At 51.7% G+C, this 17,795-nt stretch overlaps 1 protein-coding gene and 2 long non-coding RNA genes across 14 annotated transcripts in view; 2 read left to right on the top strand and 1 right to left on the bottom strand.

Annotated features, from left to right (window-relative positions):
* The first annotated feature begins 500 nt into the window (after positions 1-500).
* LOC138734271 (uncharacterized) lies at positions 501-2,424 on the top strand. Its single transcript, XR_011339547.1, has 2 exons — positions 501-648; positions 2,169-2,424. It is a non-coding gene; the product is annotated as an uncharacterized lncRNA (long non-coding RNA).
* A 1,531-nt stretch (positions 2,425-3,955) lies between these two features.
* Positions 3,956-5,682, bottom strand: LOC138734272 (uncharacterized). The gene is made up of 2 exons (XR_011339548.1): positions 5,596-5,682; positions 3,956-4,254 (listed from the first exon to the last, which is right to left on the bottom strand). It is a non-coding gene; the product is annotated as an uncharacterized lncRNA (long non-coding RNA).
* A 259-nt stretch (positions 5,683-5,941) lies between these two features.
* Positions 5,942-17,795, top strand: part of LOC138734267 (coiled-coil domain-containing protein 15-like) — a 67,720-nt gene continuing 55,866 nt past the window's right edge. For all 12 annotated transcript variants that reach the window (XR_011339545.1, XR_011339546.1, XM_069881870.1 and 9 more), the window contains exon 1: positions 5,942-6,043. The gene's annotated coding sequence lies outside the window, so the exon portion shown is untranslated. The remainder of the gene's footprint in view (positions 6,044-17,795) is intronic.

The raw sequence follows: 17,795 nt of genomic DNA, 5'->3' as shown, positions 1-17,795 counted from the left end.
AAGATGACACCAACCTGAGGGAGAAAAGCTACTCAAAATTCCAAGTTTATAGTCCATCTGTCTCCTTGCTTCAGGCAGCCAGCATTAAATTTATTGCTAAATAAAACAAATAAGCCTAGGAAAAGTCAGTGTCGAAATCTGCATACTCATAAGAGAATTAACAGAGCTCTCTGGCTATGATGGCTGCTTCTCAATTTGCATCTTTAAAGAGTTGTGACCATCTCGCTGCTTCCCCCTCCACTGGCTCCTCCAAAGCTGGGCCAGTGCGTGGTGCTGCGCAGCATTGCTTGGGAAAGAGATGCTGTGACTGAACTCCCATAGGGACCGAACCACAGCGGAGGTGGGGAAGGGATGCTGAACCCCAGCCAAGGTGAGGGAACATCTCAGGTGGAGCCAGAATTTGAATGTCACTTCTGCTGGCTGGTACCCAGCCACCACCGAGATCCAAGTGCAAAATAACATGTGGGGTGGTGATTATTGCTTCACATGACTCAGCTCATTCACCAGCTCTAGGTTTTGTTTTACCAGTGTTTGTACAAGGTGTAATTTTATGATCCTTTAGGTTTGTTTATCCCCCCGGTGCGTATCCCTCCAGCCCATTTCAACTGACCAGTATTCTCTTCGGGCAGCAGACTCCAAGTGCTGGAGGTAAGATGCTTTAAACATCCAGATCTTCCTTTTTTGTTGTTGTTTTTGTTCTTGGAAATGCTTGAGAAAAGATCCATCAGTGGGATGCTTGCAGTAACTTTGCGTGGGAGAGTGTGCAGGAGCAGCAAGAGCCAGCCCTGAGCTTCTTGCACCTTGAAATTCAACATTAAAAAGGAGGGAGCTGGCAGTGGAGGGGTTCCTATAAAATCTGTGTAACTTGTCATTTGTCCAGCATTTCCCTCCAGAAGGATCCCAAAATGTCATTGTTAGCGAGCCATCATTAACCCCAGCTCAGCCAGCACCAGGCTTGAGTAATCTCTTTTTTTACGGTGTTTTCTGCTCAAGCCTGGCTGCTTGGCAGAGCCAACAACAAGGAAAATGTCTTTCCTTTGGCTCTGGTTTCCTTTATTATTGATCCATCAGTCCCGCACAAGAAAAAAGCTTTGATTTTATTTAATCTTGCATGGGGAAACCTCCGGGAATATCAAACCATCCCAGCATCGATCAGTTATTCTTAATACATCCTCCTTGTGCCATTGGATAAAGCCTTTAATTATATTCTCCTGTGGATTTATCTATTAATAGTTGTCAAACCTGTGTAGTGATACTTGCTCTTGTTTGTGTGTCTGAGACTATTCAGGATGTATGGTGGCTTCAAAAATGATGCTGTTGCCTTGGTTCTGTAAATCTTTTGGGTTCATTCTCTTATTATTTAAGGCCAGGTTGGGTGGGGCATGGAGCCCCTGATTCAGTGGGCAAGTGTCCCTGCCCGTGGCAGGGGTTGGAAATGGATGGGCTTTGAGGTCCCTTCCAACCCAAACTATTTCATGGTTCTGTGACTCGTTGCTCTCATTGCTCTCTACAACTACCTGAAAGGAGGTTGTGGAGACGGGGGAGCTGGGCTCTTCTCCCAAGGGACAGGGGACAGGACGAGAGGGAATGGCCTCAAGCTCCGCCGGGGAGGGTCAGGCTGAAGATTAGGAAAAAATTTTTCACAGAAAGGGTCATTAGGCACTGGCAGAGGCTGCCCAGGGAGGGGGTTGAGTCACCTTCCCTGGAGGGGTTTAAAAGACGGGTGGACGAGGTGCTGAGGGACATGGTTTAGTGTTTGATGGGAATGGTTGGACTCGACGATCCGGTGGGTGTTTTCCAACCAGGTGATTCTATGATTCTATGATTCTATGACTGCAACACAGCGCCCGAGCTGCAGGGATGCAGGGCTGGTGGGTAACACCACCCTCCAAGCTAGGACTGTCTGGAGCAGCATCTCCTCCAAAACAAGCCCTCAATTTTCCTTAGGGATCTCTTTTGAGCATCCTTTAACTCCCGAGGAGGTCAGATATCCTCCCACACAGCCAACTTGCCGTTGGAGGGGATCTCTTCTCCCTCCAGCCCATTGGTCTGTGTGAGCCAGGCTCGGCTGTAGGTGCTCCGGCTGGGGCTGCATCCGAAAACTCTGTCCTGGCTTTAAGATCTGTCCTTTAATAATTCACTCGGCTTCACTCTTATGTATTTTTCAGAGTATCCCGTCACAGTTTTCTCAGAGAAACCCGACACGAGCAATAATGCAATCTTGGAAAGAGAATTGAATTATTTATGGAGGAGCAGTCAAACGATGGAGAAGAAACCACTGTATTTTATGTAATTTGTTTCCTCCTAAAGCCCATTATGTAAAAATGTAAATATCGCTGCTTTTCGATGTTTCCGCTCTTGCCAAGTGTTTAATATTTTAGTAAACTTGCTCCAAGTGCTTGTCACTTTGGAGAAGGAACCGTCCGGGGGCTGTTCAATAAGCACTGATTAGTTTGTGGTAATTAGATACGTAAGGCACCAACTCTGAGTGTGCTGACAGAGCAGTGAAGCCCTGGCAGAGGCTGCCCAGGGCAGTGGTGGAGTCGCCATCCCTGGAGGTGTTCAAAAACCACGTGGTCGTGACACCTCAGGACATAGTTGGGCAGGCACGTTGGGGTTAGGATGACGGTTGGACTGGATGAGCTTGGAGGGCTTTTCTAACCTTAACAATTCTCTGATTCTCTGATTCCAGCAGGGATGCTGCCAAAAATCCACTCGCCCACCAGGCAGGTGTGGGGGGAGCTCAGGGCTGGTGGGACAAGATCGGACCAAAAATAAGGAACCATCTAGGGGTGACCTGGTACAGCAGAAAGATGCCTTTTTTGGAGCGAAACCCCCCAGACTGAGTGCAGGGGACTTTCAACTTACCACCAAAAAAAGCTACAGTGAGATCCCCTGGCCAGATGCTGGAGTGGAGCCAATTCCACTGGGAAATCAGGTGCCATTGTTTTAAACCAGGGATGTTAATTAACCTCTGGAAAAAAAACTCTCCAGGGAAGAAGCAGCTTTTGCACTTGTGGAGGAATAATCCAGAGCAGGCTACTTTTCCTGGAGGATGAACATGAGTTTCTGAAACCAGTGGAAGAATCACTTTGGTGTTTGGCAACCAAAGCTTGGGAAGAAGAAAGAGGGGTGTTGGAGGAGTGAACATGGGGTGCTTGAGGAGTGAACATGGGGTGCTTGAGGAGCAAACATGGGATGCTCAAGGAATTCTCTTGGGATGCTCGAGGAGTGAACGTGGGCTGCTGGAGGAATTAACTTGGGATGCTTGAGAAGCGAACTTGGGATGCTTGAGAAACAAACACAGGATGCTTGAGGAATTCCCTTAGGTTGCTTGCAGAGCAAATGTGGTATGCTTGAGGAGCAAACATGGGCTGCTTGTTGCTGCTGGCACTGGAAGGATCAGGAGAACACCAAAATATTGAGCACTTGGGCATTATCAGCACTGATGGGGCTTAAACTACGCCCCGTGTGCACCTGCCCTCTTGGTTGGAAAAGACCTTTGTGATCATTGAGTCCAACCATCCCTGTCCTCTACTGAATCATCCCTGAGCACCTCATCTACCAGGCTTTTAAACCCCTTCAGAGATGGGGACTCCACCACCTCCCTGGCAGCCTCTGCCAGTGCCCGAGAATGCTTTCCGGGAAGAAACATTTCCTAATATCCAGTCTCAACCTGTCCAGGTGCAGCTTGAGGCCATTTTATTTCATCCTATCACCCATCACTTGGGAGAACAGACCAGCACCCACCTCACCACAACCTCCTTTTTCACCTTTCCCATCACATCTTGACCCCACAGCCATCCCTTGCGCATCATTTCTTGCCGCTGGGTCGTGCATCTCGCTGTAACTCCCTGGAGCAGATTTTAACCCAATCCCAGAAGAATTCCAGGGCTGTTTCAAGGGATTCTCTTTCCCACGCAATATTCCTTAGGAAATGGGCAGAAACTCAGCATTTTGTATCAAACACAGCTTTGACAGCAGTTTTTATTGGGGAAGGGGATGGAAAATTGGGAGAAACCAAACTGTGGCCAGGACTGAGATGAAAAATACCTATCCCTGTGCCTGCTGGAATAGAGCGTGTGGAAATTTGGCTGCAGAACCCAGTGCTCTCAGTGCTCCCAGTGAAAGGGACTCCAGGTAAAAGGATGAGATGGAGCTGTTGGAACAGGTCCAGAGGAGGTCGCAGAGATGACCTGAGGGCTGGAGCACCTCTGCTATGAGGACAGACTGAAAGAGCTGTGGTTGTTCAGCCTGGAGAAGAGAAGGGTGCACGGACATCTTAGAGCAGCTTCCAGTCCTGAAAGGGGCTGCAGGGAAGCTGAGGAGGGGCTCTGGATCAGGGAGTGCAGGGACAGGGCAAGAGGCAATGGTTTTGAGCTGAAAGAGGGGAGATTGAGATGAGATCTTAGGAAGAAATGTTTTGCTGTGAGGGTGGGGAGGCCCTGGCCCCGGTTGCCCAGAGCAGTGGTGGCTGCCCCATCCCTGGAGGGCTTCAAGGCCAGGTTGGACGGGGCTTGGAGCCCCTGATCCAGTGGGAGGTGTCCCTGCCCAATGCAGGGGGTGGGACTGGATGGGCTTAAGGTCCTTTCCAGTGCAAACCATTTCATAATTCCGTAATTCCACCCCCAGGTCCTTGGGAGAAGAAGGGGGAGGCGTGGACGAAAACTGGGGAGAACTCCATCTGAAATCCCCCCACAATTAACAGTGATTGAGGGATGCTCCCACCACTGGAGTGTTTTCCTCAAGGAAGGGGCTTTTGGGGTGCCCTGACTGTAAAGATCATAGAATCACAGAATAGTTTGGGTTGGAAGGGCCCTCAAAGCCCATCCAGTCCCACCCCCTACCATAGGCAGGGACACCTCCCACTGGATCAGGGCCTCCAAGCCCCATCCAGCCTGGCCTTGAACCCCTCCAGGGATGGGGCAGCCACCCCTGCTCTGGGCAGCCTGGGCCAGGGCCTCCCCACCCTCAGCGTGAAGAATTTCTTCTTTATGTCCACTCTACATCTGCCCCTCTCTGGTTTAAAAATGGTGCTGGGGTTGTGGTGACTCCCAGGGCTGTTGGTGACCTGGATGGCGGGGAGGCACCTTCAGAGGGGGCTGTGGTTGTGGCAGTTGTCAGTGCCAATCGGCGCTGGGGGGGCAGACTGGGGGGAGGCAAATGCAGCAGAGGGGAAAATGAGATGGGGGGAAGTAGGTTTGGGGGCAAAGGCAGCCGGGGCCGCTCTCAGGATGTCCTGGGGGGTCCCCAGATGTTGGGGGGGGGGAGCCTACTGGTCAGGGGCCGCTCGGGGGTAGAGGGCGGGGAAGAGGCGCCGGCCGGCAGGGGGCGTGGCCGGGGGCGTGGCCAGACGCCGGGGGCTGAGCGAGGGGCTTGACTGGCTGAGGGGCGTGGCTAAAGGGAGCCGATCGATGAGGGGGCGTGGCTACGGCTGAGGGCTCTGGCTGAGGGGGCGGGGCTACGGCTGAGGGGTCCGGGTGAGGGGGCGGGGCTAAGGGCACAGAGGGGGGGACGGGCCGCGGGAAGCAGGGGGCGTGGCCACGGGGGCGTGTCCGGTCGCGGCGGTGGAGGCGCGGCCAGGGGGGTCCTTACCCGGGCGAGAGGCCGCAGGAGGCGCGGTTGGTCGGGGCCGTTTCCAATCGCGGCGGAGGGCGGCCGGGGGCGTGGCCAGCGGGAGCACCGCGGGACTCGGGCCGGAGGGGGCGTGGCCTGCGGGAGGGGGCGTGGTCACACTCCGCGTCGGGGGCGTGGCCAGGCGAGGCCAATGGGAACGCGCCGTGGGCAGCGAGGGGCGCGGAGCGGAGGGGGCGTGGCCTATGGCGGAGGAGGGGGCGTGGCCAGACGGGGCGCGTCCAATGGGGACGGGTCATGGCCGGCGGGGGGCGTGGCCAGGCGGGGGCGTGGCCGGCGAGGGGCGGGGCCATGCGGGGGGCGGGGCGGGCGCGGGGCGGTTCCCGCGGCGGCGCGGCGGGGCCGGGCGGGCGGCGAGCGGCGGCCGCGCTGTCAGGCCGGTGTCGGTGTGATGAAGATTGGCGGGCAGGTAGGGCTGTCACTCACCGGCGGCCGCCGCGCGGGGGCGGGCGGAGCCGCGCCGTGCGCCGCGGACAAAGCGGCCCGGGCGCCGGGGCACGTGCGGCGGGGACCGGGACATCCCCCCCCGGCTTCACCTCCCCGGTGCGGGCAGCACCGCGCCGCCTGCCTCCTCTCCCTCCCTCCCTCGCGGGTGCCCCGTTCCCCCCCCCAGCCCCGGTCGGTTGCGGAGGTTCCCGGGGAGCTGCGGTGACCCCCGCCCCCGGCCGGCTCCGGTGCCCGCGGGAGGCTTGCAGCCCCCCTGCCCCGGGCCTTGCGGAGTCCCTGGCGGTCGCAGCCCCCCAGCCGGTTCGCCCCCATCCCCGGGCCGGTTGCACCCCCTCCGCAGCACCCGCTGACCGGTTGCAGAGCCCTCGGGGAGTCTCGTGCTCTACCGACCAGTCCCCTCTGCAGCCCCTCTGGCCGGCTGCCGTCCCCCTCCAGTGCCCGCAGACCCCCAAGCCAGGTTGCAGCCCCCACCCCCGACCGCTTGCAGAGCCCTCTGAAGCCCCTATGACCGGTTACCGAGACCCCTGGGGTTGGAGCCCCCAGCCGGTTCGGAGCCCCCTGGCCGGTTGTGCCCCCTCCTATGCCTGCAGAGGCCTCGGGTTCCAGCCCCCCAGCTGGGTCTGCACCCCACTAGAGTCGCTGCCCCAGCCCTCCCTAAGGGGGTCGTCCCCCTTCAGCCCCCCACCTTGCTTTTCCCAGCTGGAAAGTTGCCCTCCCTCCCCCCGGCCCCGGCTGGGGGGTTTGTCCGCAGCCACCGGCTTGGCTGGGGGCCCCCTGGCCACCCCCCCGAGCACCCGCAGTGCCCGCTTCTCCCAGGGGAGCCCCTGTGCTCCCTTGTCCTCTGTGGCACCCAGTTCTCCCAGTGCCTCCCAGTTCCCTCCTGCTCCCCTGTCCACACTCCTCCCAGTTCTCCCAGTGTCTCCCATTTCTGCTTCTCCCCTGTCCCCCACTGCACCCAGCGCTACCAATTCTTGTGCTCCCCTGTCTCCCACTGCACCCACTTCTCCCAGTTCTCCTCCTGCTCCCCTGTCTCCCACTGCACCCACTTCTCCCAGTTCTCCTCCTGCTCCCCTGTCTCCCACTGCACCCACTTCTCCCAGTTCTCCTCCTGCTCCCGTGTCCCACTACACCCAGTTCCCCTTGTGCTCCTTCCCCTGCTGCACCCATTTATCCCTGTTCCCCCAGCTCCCCAGCTGCACCCCATTCTCCCAGTGCTCCCCAGTTCCCCTCCTGCTCCCCTGTTCCTCACTGTCCCCAGTTCTCCCTCCTGCCCCCCAGTTCTCCCAGTGCCCCCCAGTTCCCCACTGCACCCAGTTCTCCCGGTGTCCTCCAGTTCCCCTCCTGCTCCCTTCTCCCCGTTGCACCCAGTTCTCCCAGTGCCCCCCATTTTCCCCGGACGCCTCTGTGCCCCCTGTCCCATCCCTCCCGTGCCGGTGGCGCTGGACAAATGCCGCAGCATTCCGCGTAGGGAGCTGCGCAGTGATGCTGGGGGCGCTTTGGGGGACTAATTCGGATAAGTTTGAACGGCCTTTGAATTCTGGAGTGTGTTTCCATCTGCAAGAGGGTGGCTCTGCCGGCAGCACTGTGCGGCTGGGGAAGTTTTGCTGAGGGATCCGTGTCCCTCTGCTCCGTCGCAGTCCTTGGCGGGCACTGAAGCTCAACCTGCACTCTGGCTCCTGCTCTTTGTTTGGATTCTTCCCAGTTTTTCTTGCTCCCAAGGATCTTTTTTCCCTCTATCTCACCGCCCGCCGGGTAACGGGAAACCCTAAACCTGGCAGGATATTTCCAAACTCCCAGCCGGGCGATGGGATTAAGGGAAAGGGGGGGATGGATTATTTTTGGCTGGGATGCGGGGGCAGCCGTCTGCCGGGGCGAGGCAGAGAACGGGAGGAGAAACCGCTTCAATTTGCTTTTTTTAGACTTATTTTACCTTTAAATCCTACAAAGTTGTGGAAGAAGTGGCGTGCGGCTCTGCAGATCCAGCTCCGGTGAAACTTTCGGGCGTTGTGCCTCCCAAAGCGCTGACTCGGTGTTTTTGGCATCTTTCCCCATGGCGGAAAAAGGGGGTGCGGGAAAAAGCCCTACTCCAAAACCTCTAGGGCCTGATGGTTCAGGGGCTGTTTGCAGCCCTGCGTGGATGGGGAGAGGGATTTGGGTCTACAAATTGGATTTTTAGGTGATTTGGGTCAAAAAATAACACCGTTTTGGGGAGTTTAGCCCATACCGAGCAGCCGGATGATGGGATTGGGATTCCTGCTTCTTTTTTTCCCCCCTCCCTCCCATTTTATTTCACTCCCTGTGCTAAGATCCCTCCATTAGGGGCAAAAGTTAATTGCTTGAGGCTAGTTACAGGCAAGGTTAATAGGGGAGCTGGCAGCATCAGGCAGGGAAGGAGATGTTGCGCTCCCCAGCATCCCAAAATGAGGGAGTTTAGGGCAATTTGCAGCCTTCCCCCCGACCCTGTAACAGTATCGGGGGGTCTGTGACCCCTTCATGCTTCATGTGAGCACGAGAGCGATAACGTGTCCTGTGGATCTGACCCCAAACACCCCCGGCTCCATGGGGTGGGGGAGAAGAGGATGAAAGTGCTCTCCCGCATCAGTGTGGGGCGTGCGGGAACAGTTTCCTTTCTCTCTCTCCGTCATTTCTGGCAGGGAAAGGAAATCTCCCTCTTTTTTAAGGAAATATTTTTTTCTTTTTAAGGAAATTGTTTTTAAGGTGATCTCTTTTTTGCCTAAGGAAATATATTTTTTAAAGGAATTCCCCTTTTAAGGAAATATCTTATTTTAAAGGAAATCTCCTTTGCTTTAAGGAAATCTCTTTTTATTTTAAGTAGATACAGAAAGTTGTATTGTGGGGGGAGAGTTTTATTCCACTGGATCACCTGGGAATAACCTTTTCTCCCAACTCCCGGATAAAAGGAGTCCTGGACATGAGGCAGCTTTGGATCTTGGTTGAGTTTTGCTTTTCTGGTGAACTTTCAGATTACTTAATGTTGTTTTTCTAGTTGACCAGCAGCATCCATCAGTCCCCGGGCGATAATAGGGTTTGGGTTTGTTTCCTCCCAGAAAACTTAGGCAGCGGCGCAGTCTCATTGGGAAGAGCATCCTTCACTCGCCCATCCCCACCCTGAGGGAGTCGGGGGGCCGGATTGCGCCTCCGGGTCCCACCCGCATCCCGCTTCCTGCGCCGTCAGGTTAGAGATGTGCGATGGATCCCCAGGGATGTTTCCTGAGGACGTGGAGAACAACAGCCTGGCATGCCGGGACCCCCCCAGTTTGGCCGAATTTGTTTTTCCTGGGAGCTGCTCTGCCTTAAAATAATTAGTGCAATTAGTGATGGCGATGGGATGGGGGGCGATGGGCAGGGATGCTGGTGGCAAGCGTGGCACAGAGCGGGCGAGGATTGATTCAAACACTGCCCGGAGAATTTTGTGGTGCTGAGCTCCCTCCCCTGGCTCTGGATAAATCCTTCTTTCTGATGTCTGGCTTTTTTCCCTGTGGAAATATCAGATTTGAGCAACAAACTCCTGAAGTCGAGCGGAAACTTTTGCCACGGTTAGGGATAAGTGAGGGGAGACTGGGCCTTCCTGACCCCAGTGGAGTGAGCGTCAACATCCTCTGTTCCAGTTTGCGGGTACCCTCGACGCATCCTAGCACCCCATCCCAGGGATTCTCCATCCTGATCTCACCGGGACATGGAAAAGCTGCTTGTTTTCAGGGTCTTAGTGGGATAATTTGCTGGATCCACACAACTCTCACTGGAATTTAGTATCCTAGTCGTCATCAAATGACTTGATTCCCAAATAATTTTCACTGCCACCAAAGAAAGTGTTAACAACTTCTCTCTAATTAGAAGAAAAATGAATTATTTCGTATGAATTAATCGTATCGTTAAGACATCAGCTCAAAGTAATAATTTGGAGGGACGAGAATTAATTCCCGATTAGATTCAGACCCAGGTTTGTCCCCATCCCCAGTCTTGCAAGGACCCAGTTGATGCTCCAGGTGATCCCTAGGGGAAACACCAGCCCTCTGGGACGGAATGGAGCCACGATCTGGTTGGGATGCAGCCGTGATCCCGTTGGGATGAGGTTGCCTTTGCCCAGCTGTGTGTGGCAGCTGTGTAAATAAGGTGGGAATTTGGCCTCGCCTCTCCTCCGTGCCTGATTATCTCGTATTTTTGTGGCCTTCCCTCTCCCGAAGGGCGAAATGCCCCTCCTTTGTCCGCGCCTCTGGTTAAATCTGCCGTTGGGAAACATCTGCGAGCTCCTGGCGGGTTATTTTGGCTTTTTTCTTCTTGGTGGAGAGGCCACAAAGGGCTGGGTTTGGGTCAGGGCTGCTCCAGTGGGATGAGATGCTCTGCGCGGCTGAGGCGATGCAGCTGCTCCTGGGGAACTGAGTGGGGGGAGCTGAGGCTTGGGGAGAGGCTGCGGCTGGCTGGGAGCTCCAGCTCAGGGCTGTTCCAGCTCGAAAGCATTTTCCGTCACCCTCAAAGTTCCATTTATTTACTTCTTTGTTTGTTTAGATTTTATTTTATTTTATTTTATTTTATTTTATTTTATTTTATTTTATTTTATTTTATTTTATTTTATTTTATTTTATTTTATTTTATTTTATTTTATTTTATTTCCATGGAATCACGGAATCACTCAGGTTGGAAAAGACCTTTACGATCATCGAGTCCAACCATAAACCTCCCTTTCCCAAGTCCACCACTCAACCAGGTCCTTAAGCACCACGTCAAAGCATTTATTTTTTATTTATTTTTTATTTTGCATTTTATTTTTTAAACTTTTTATTTCTTTTTTTAAGAAAATATTTATTATTTTATCTTATGTTTTCCTATTGAATTTTCTTTTCCATCTAGTGCTCCGGCAGCCTTCCAGCATCGCACACTGTGCGCCCCGTCCCACCCTAGGATAATCCAGGCAGCAGAACCCCAAATCTCCCGGCACCCCCAAAGGCTCCGGCAATTCCAGCACGGAGGCAGCGCTGCTGCTGTTCTCCAGGAGCCCCGAGCGCAGGGGCGCACAGGAGGAGAGCTTTGCGAGCTCCTCGCCCCGGGATGCTCAGGGGAGCGTTTGCCTTTAATAACAGATTGCCAAAACCATGAGAAATTTGCAAGCAACCCCCCATGTTTTGGGGTCGGTTCTCCCTTTCGCTGCTTCCTCCTGTCCACGTATCCCCTAAAACCAACCAACAACAGCCCCGACCGCAGGGAGTGATTCCTGTTTGATTTCATCCCAAATTTATATTTGGTCAAGGATGGCTCTGGAAAGCAGGGTTGGACCCGGGAATCTGGGGGGCCCTGGCTGGGAGCCGAGCACTGACCCTGTGCCCCTTTTCCCTCCGCTTCCCCCTCCCATTCCTCCCCTTTCCTGCACTTTTCCCTATCCTTTCCCCCTCTTTCCTCCCCTTTTCAATTTTTTTCCTTTCCCCTTTCAGTCTGCCCCTTTTCCTTCATTTTCCCTCTTACCCTTCCCTTCCTTTCCCTCTTCTTCCTTTTTTCCTCCTTCCCCCCCTTTTTCCCCATCACTCTTTTCTCCTCCCTTCCCTTTCCTCTCCCTTTCCTCCTCCCATTCCCCCATCTCCCCTCCCCATTCCCTCTTTCCTTTCCCCTCTTTGCCCCATTTTTTTTTTACTTTTCCCCCTTTTTTCTTCCCCCCTTTTTTTTCTTTTTCTCTTTTCCTTTTTTTCTTTTATTTTTGGCCTATTTGCTTCAGCCTTTTTTTTTTTTTCCCATTTTCATCCCCCCCTTTTTCCCCCCTTTTCCATTCTTTGTTTGCCCTTTTTTCTTTCATTTTTACCTTTTCCCTCTTCCCTCACCCCCTCCCTGGCTGCACCCTGGCTGCCCTGGCCAGCAGCCCCCATCCCATGCTGCGGAGGCTGCTGGAATCCCCCCCACTCACAACTTCTCCAAGGAATTAAACTCCCGCTCATTATTTCATGTCTCTGGTTCCGTTCCCCCTGATCAGATCAGCGCGTTATCCCTGTGATTCTCTAGCGGAGGCAGGAGCCGCCGCATCGCTCCCTGTATGCAAGAGGCACCGTGCAGTTTATAAAACTCTTACAATGGTTTCGAACACAACTCGCAGCGTCTCCAGCGAGTTTTAGAGCCGTGATTGCCAGCTCCCTGCTCCTGCAGCCAGTTCCCCCTGCCCTGGGGGATGGAAACCGCTTGGGACATTTTTAATGCTCCCCAGCAATATACTTAAAGGGAATTTATTGTTGTGTGCTGCTGGTTTCTCCGTCCGGCCACTGTCGCCTGGTGAGATTTGGGTGTTTGGTGCCTTTCCCAGAAAAAGACGCTTTGACTTGCTTGATTTTTCTCATCCCCCCCTCTATTTTCTGGTTTATTCCCTATTTTCCAGGCACTTTCTGCTACCTCTTACCAAAGGGAAGACCCTCTACGAGCGAGGCTGATAAGCCAAACTCCCTTCAGGTCTTCCATTGTATCAGCCCCTGGATCTGCTCGTAATCAATAATTACAAATAATCATCGCAGAGGTGGCGGGTGGGGGTCCCCTCTGGAGCATCCTGCATCCTGCGTTCATGGTCCCTCCTTTCGCATCCTGCATCCTCTCCCTGACCTTGCTTCTCCTCAGGACTCACTTCTTGAGATAAAATGATTAAACCCCGCGTCTGGATTCCAAGCCCATGGACTTTGCTTGAGGAGTTAAAAATTATTATTATTTATTATCTCAATCCCAAGAAAATCCCATTTATACAAAGTGTCTGGAAAGGTCTTTTAGTGCATTTATGTGCAGAAATTGGTTTCTTTATATCTCAGTGCCAGATCCAGCATCTCTTAACTCCGGCAATTAATTAATCACCATAAAAAAAATTAAGTGGGACATTTTGTCAGGCGCTGATCTGCCATGGCCACCCCTTGGTTTCTGGAGCACGTTGTAACCTCTAAAACCAGCGTTTTAAATGCATTTGGGAGTTGTTCAGTAGATGGAAATGGTCCTTTTGGCCAATATTGAGCCCACCAGCGCTGTTTGGCTTCCAGCAAATCGTTCTGTAAACCAGGGGGCTGTGTCAGCAGGATGGCAAAGGACTTAGTAATAATAATTAAGTAATAAATAAATAATACATAGCAGACAATTAATAAATAGTAAGAATTAAGTAAGAAGAAATAAAATAAATAGTAAGAAGCAATCAATAGTAAATAGTCAAGATCTGACATGTAATGAGCTGTCTTTGATAAACCAGGTTTAAGAGCAGATTCCAGGCAGAGTCTTAACCGATTTAATCCAGCTCAAATTTTAATTCCGGCTTTATTTGCCAGGCTCAGGCTGGAGCATCCTCCACCTTGTCTCTCCATGGGTTTTGAAGCTGATGGGGAAGAACAGGACGCAGTGCCTGCTGTATTTGTCCTCCTAAATAAATACTTCTATAGAAAAGATTTGTTATATTCCAGGAGATGCATGACTTCCTGCCCCATCCATTGCTTTTCCCGGGATAGGAGCTAGGAGGCCCTTGGCTGGCAGTCGCCTTCCCTTCTCCCCTTCATTAGCAGAGCCAGGTCCCGCTGGGTTCGGGGTTCTGCTCGCTCCCCGGGGATGCTCGGCTGGAGGAGGCTTCATCTGATAACTGTGATGCTCGTAATGAGCCCATAATTAAAACCCCTATCAGCGCTGGCAAGGCAGCCTCGCCGCGGCTCTCCCCACCTTCCCACCTCGTACCGGGGATGCTGCTGCAGTTTTAGGGATGCTTATGTGATTTTTAGGGATGCTTATGTGATTTTTAGGGATGCTGGGACAATTTTTGGTGTTGCTCATCCCACTTTTGAGAAGGCTCAATTTCAGGGATACTGGAAAGTACCCTTGAAATGTGATTTCTAGGGATGCTGGTGCAGTTATAGGGATGCTCGTCCATTTTTAGTGTTGCTTAACCAATTTTAGTGATGCTGGTATGGGTTTATGAAGGCTGGTGCAATTTTAGGGATGCTGATGCATTTTTAGTGACGCTGGTGCAGTTACAGGGGTGCTCACTCCAGTTTTGACGATGATGCAATTTTAGGGATGCTCATCAAATTATAGGGGTACCGGTGCAGTTTTATGGATGCTCATGCAAATTTTAGGGGTGCTGGGGTAATTTAGGTGATGCTATTCCCACTTCTGAGGAGGCTGCAATATCAGGGGTACTGGTGTGACTTTTAGGGATGCCGGTGCAGTTTTAGGGATGCTCATTTATTTTAAGTTTACTTATCCAATTTTAGTGATGCTGGTATGGTTTTATGGATACTGGGCCAGTTTTAGGGATGCTCATGTGAGTTTTAGGGACGCTATGGTAACTTTGGTGATGCTCGTCCCACTTTTGAGGAGGCTTAATTTCAGGGACACTGATGTGATTTTTATGGATGCTGGTGCAGTTTTAGGGATGCTGATGCAATTTTTATGTATGCTGGTGCAATTACAGGGCTGCTCATTCCAATTTTGAGGATGCTGGGGGAATTTTAGGGATGCTCATCACATTGTAGGAGTGCTGGCGCAGTGTTACGGGTGCTCATACATCTTTAGTGATACTCCTGCAGCTTTTGTGTGTGACTCACCCCAAACCCATCCTCATCATCAACATATTCCCCATCCCCACTCTTTTCCCCTATGCAAACCTGACCCCTTCAAGCCCTGCTGTTGCACCCACTGCTTTTTATTGAGTTGTGTTTCACTCTTTATGACCATTTTGGCATTTTGTCCTCATCCTGAGAGCTATCCTAGCTTTTCCTTCTGGTTAATATAACCTGTTACATATTAATCCCACCCAATGCCACTCTAAATCATTCCTCCTTACCTAAACAACCTCCAAACCCATTGTTTGGTTTTCTTCCATTTCCTCTCCTTTTAAAGTTCCTGTCCTAAACAGCACGGCTGAAGGAGCTGGTGAGAATTTTGATGCTGAAAGCACCAAATAAAGTGCTTTAGTACCATCTTTAATAGCAGAACAGCTGGAAAGTAGCCAAGGTTATCTCAAGGTAGAGACATCGTGGAGGGGGTTATTTTCCCTGCAACCATTTATGTTGGGATTTCGCTCGGCAGGGGAAAGCTAGTGAAATTCCCGGCGCTGTTATCCCTGCGGGAATTACTGGAAGCTTTTTTTGCCCTGAATTAATTGTGCTTGGAGAGGGGCTCAATGCAGAAGCGCTCTCACACTCCTGTGATCGCTTGGGGAGAGCTCGGCTGTTTGGGTTCCCCTTTCCCTGCCCGCTGCCTTTACTAGTTCAACTCATGTTAGGATGGAGGCTGGCAGCAAAAGAAAGGCACCTGAATCAGCACTGCAACCCTAAAGTGGGGTTTGCAGTGCCCCTTCAGCTGAGACCCTTCAGCCGGGACCCTTCATAGGAGACCCCTCAGCAGAGACCTCTCAGAGGAGACCACTCCGCAGAGACCCTTCAGCAGACCCCCCATTGTGAAGCCCCCTCAGCGAAGACCTCTCAGAGGACACTGCTCGGCAGAGGCCCCTCAGCCAAGCCCCCATTGTGAAGCCTCCTCAGGAGAGATCGCTCATCAGAGCCCTCTCAGCAGAGACCCCTCAGCCCAAGACCCCCTCAAAGGAGCCCCCTCAGCCAAGACCTGTCAGCAAAGCCCTCTCAGCAGAGACCCCTCAGAAGACATCCCTCAGCAAAGACCCCTTCAGCAAAGCTCCCTCAGCAGAGACCCCTCAGAGGAGACCCCTCAGCCAAAATCCCTCATCTGAGAGCCCTCATCAAAGCCCCCTCAGATGAGACCCCTCAAGAAGACATCCCTCAGCAGAGACCCCTTCGGCAAAGCTCCCTCAGCAGACACCCCTTTGGCAAAACCCTCTCACCAGAGGTCCCTCAGAGGAGACCCCTCAGCAAAGCCCCTGTGGTGAAGCCCCTCTGCGGGCCCCCCCGTGCCCCACGGCCGCAGCCCCACATCGCGCCCTGGCTGGTTTCCCACCTTCTGGCATCGCTGCCGCTTGTGGGGCTGGAGACCCCCGGGACACGCAGCGCCCCGCAGCCAACCAGACAGAATTCCACCCTTTGTTTCCTGTCCGACAGCCGACTTCGCGAGGCCGGGACGCTCAACAAGCCCCTCTTTGTGCTAATTTAATTAATCGCCGGGGCTGAGGGCGGAGGGGATGAGATGGGATGGCTATAAATGCCGCCTTTTTGGACGGGGCGTGCGTGGGGTCACTTAGCCTGGCAGTGATTGAGCCTAAATCCAATTAAATTTGAGTTAATTCTAATTGACTTGCGATAAAAAACTATCGGTGGATTGATTTATAATAGAAAATCACAGCTTGATTGGTTTATAATAGGAAATCATTGATGGATTGGTTCACAATAGGAAATTTTTGATTGATTTATAATACAAAATTGTTGATTGATTGATTTATAATATAAAATTGTTGATTGATTGATTTATAATAGGGAATTATTGATTGGTGTGTTCATAATAGGAAATTATTGATTGGTCTGTAACAGGAAATTATAGGTTGATTTATGAAAGAAGATTGCTGATTGATTGGTTTATAATAGGAAATTATTGATTGATTGGTCTGTAATAGGAAATTATAGATTGATTTATAATAGCAGATTGTTGATTGATTGGTTTATAATAGGAAATTATTGATTGGTTGGTTTATAATAGGAAATTATCAATCAACAATAGGAAATTGTTGATTGATTGGTTTATAATAGGAAATTATGGAGTGATTTATAATGGAAAACTATGGACCGATTGGTTTATAATAGGAAATTATGGAGTGGTTGGTCTATAACAGGCAACCACCATGCAGGAGCAAGCGCTGGGTGTGTGTCGTATTCCCCATCGCAGCTCCAGAGGAGGAAGAGCATCTCAACATCCTCCACCAGCGAGCTGCGAGATGGCGCTTGACCCACTCGGATACTCATAAATAAAAATAACTTTTCCAATGTGAGTTAAGCATCCCAGTGCTCTGTCTGACAGCGATTTCCTGGGACAAGCACCGCGTGGATGCACGCATGCGCTCCCAGCAGGCTTCCCGCGAGCATTCAAGCATGCGAGCATCACGGATGCTCACATTCCTGGGACTATCTTTGCCCTCGTGCTGTTATGTTTTTTTGTTACAACACAAATTTTGAACTTTATGTCCTGTTTGGAAGCAAGGGAAGTAAATAAAGAAGAGGTGAGGTCTCTAAAGCTGCAGAAACAGAGTAAAAAATAACTCTGAGTGTTGCTGCTGAGCAGGTTTTAGCTGCAAGATTTGATGTGTGTCTCCCACGAGAGCCGCAAACTATTTTCTAGCAGATAAATGATCGTTTTCAATGGAGAAATTGGGCTATTTTAGCAAAATTCTTTTAATATGTAATATAACATATATAATAGGAAATTATGTTAACGCTTAATAATAAGCAGCTCTAGGGAGCTGGAGGAGGAGATAATCCTAAATTAAAGATTTTTGGCCCCAAATAGCAGCAATCCCCATTGGACTTATTGCAGACAGCAAACAAGAAAAAAAAAACAGCGAACAATGATTTTCCCAACAGTTTTTCCTGTTTTGGCACATGGAGCATCTCGTTTTTGCCTCTGCTTTGGGTAAGAAAATCCTGAATACGTGACTGGTGGGAGCCAGTCCTGCCCGGATAGCGATGCTTTTTATTTATTTATTTATTTACATGGGATAACTCCCCAAATAGAGGGTAAACTCCCCCCAAAATCCCTCCGTGACCTCCAGCTCCAGATCTCAGCAGCATCACTGTGTCCAC

Source organism: Phaenicophaeus curvirostris, unplaced genomic scaffold, assembly GCF_032191515.1.
Source record: "Phaenicophaeus curvirostris isolate KB17595 unplaced genomic scaffold, BPBGC_Pcur_1.0 scaffold_69, whole genome shotgun sequence".
NCBI lineage: Eukaryota > Metazoa > Chordata > Aves > Cuculiformes > Cuculidae > Phaenicophaeus > Phaenicophaeus curvirostris.
The sequence above is the reverse complement of the archived record's forward strand: the minus strand, read 5'-3'. Positions and strand labels throughout refer to the sequence as shown.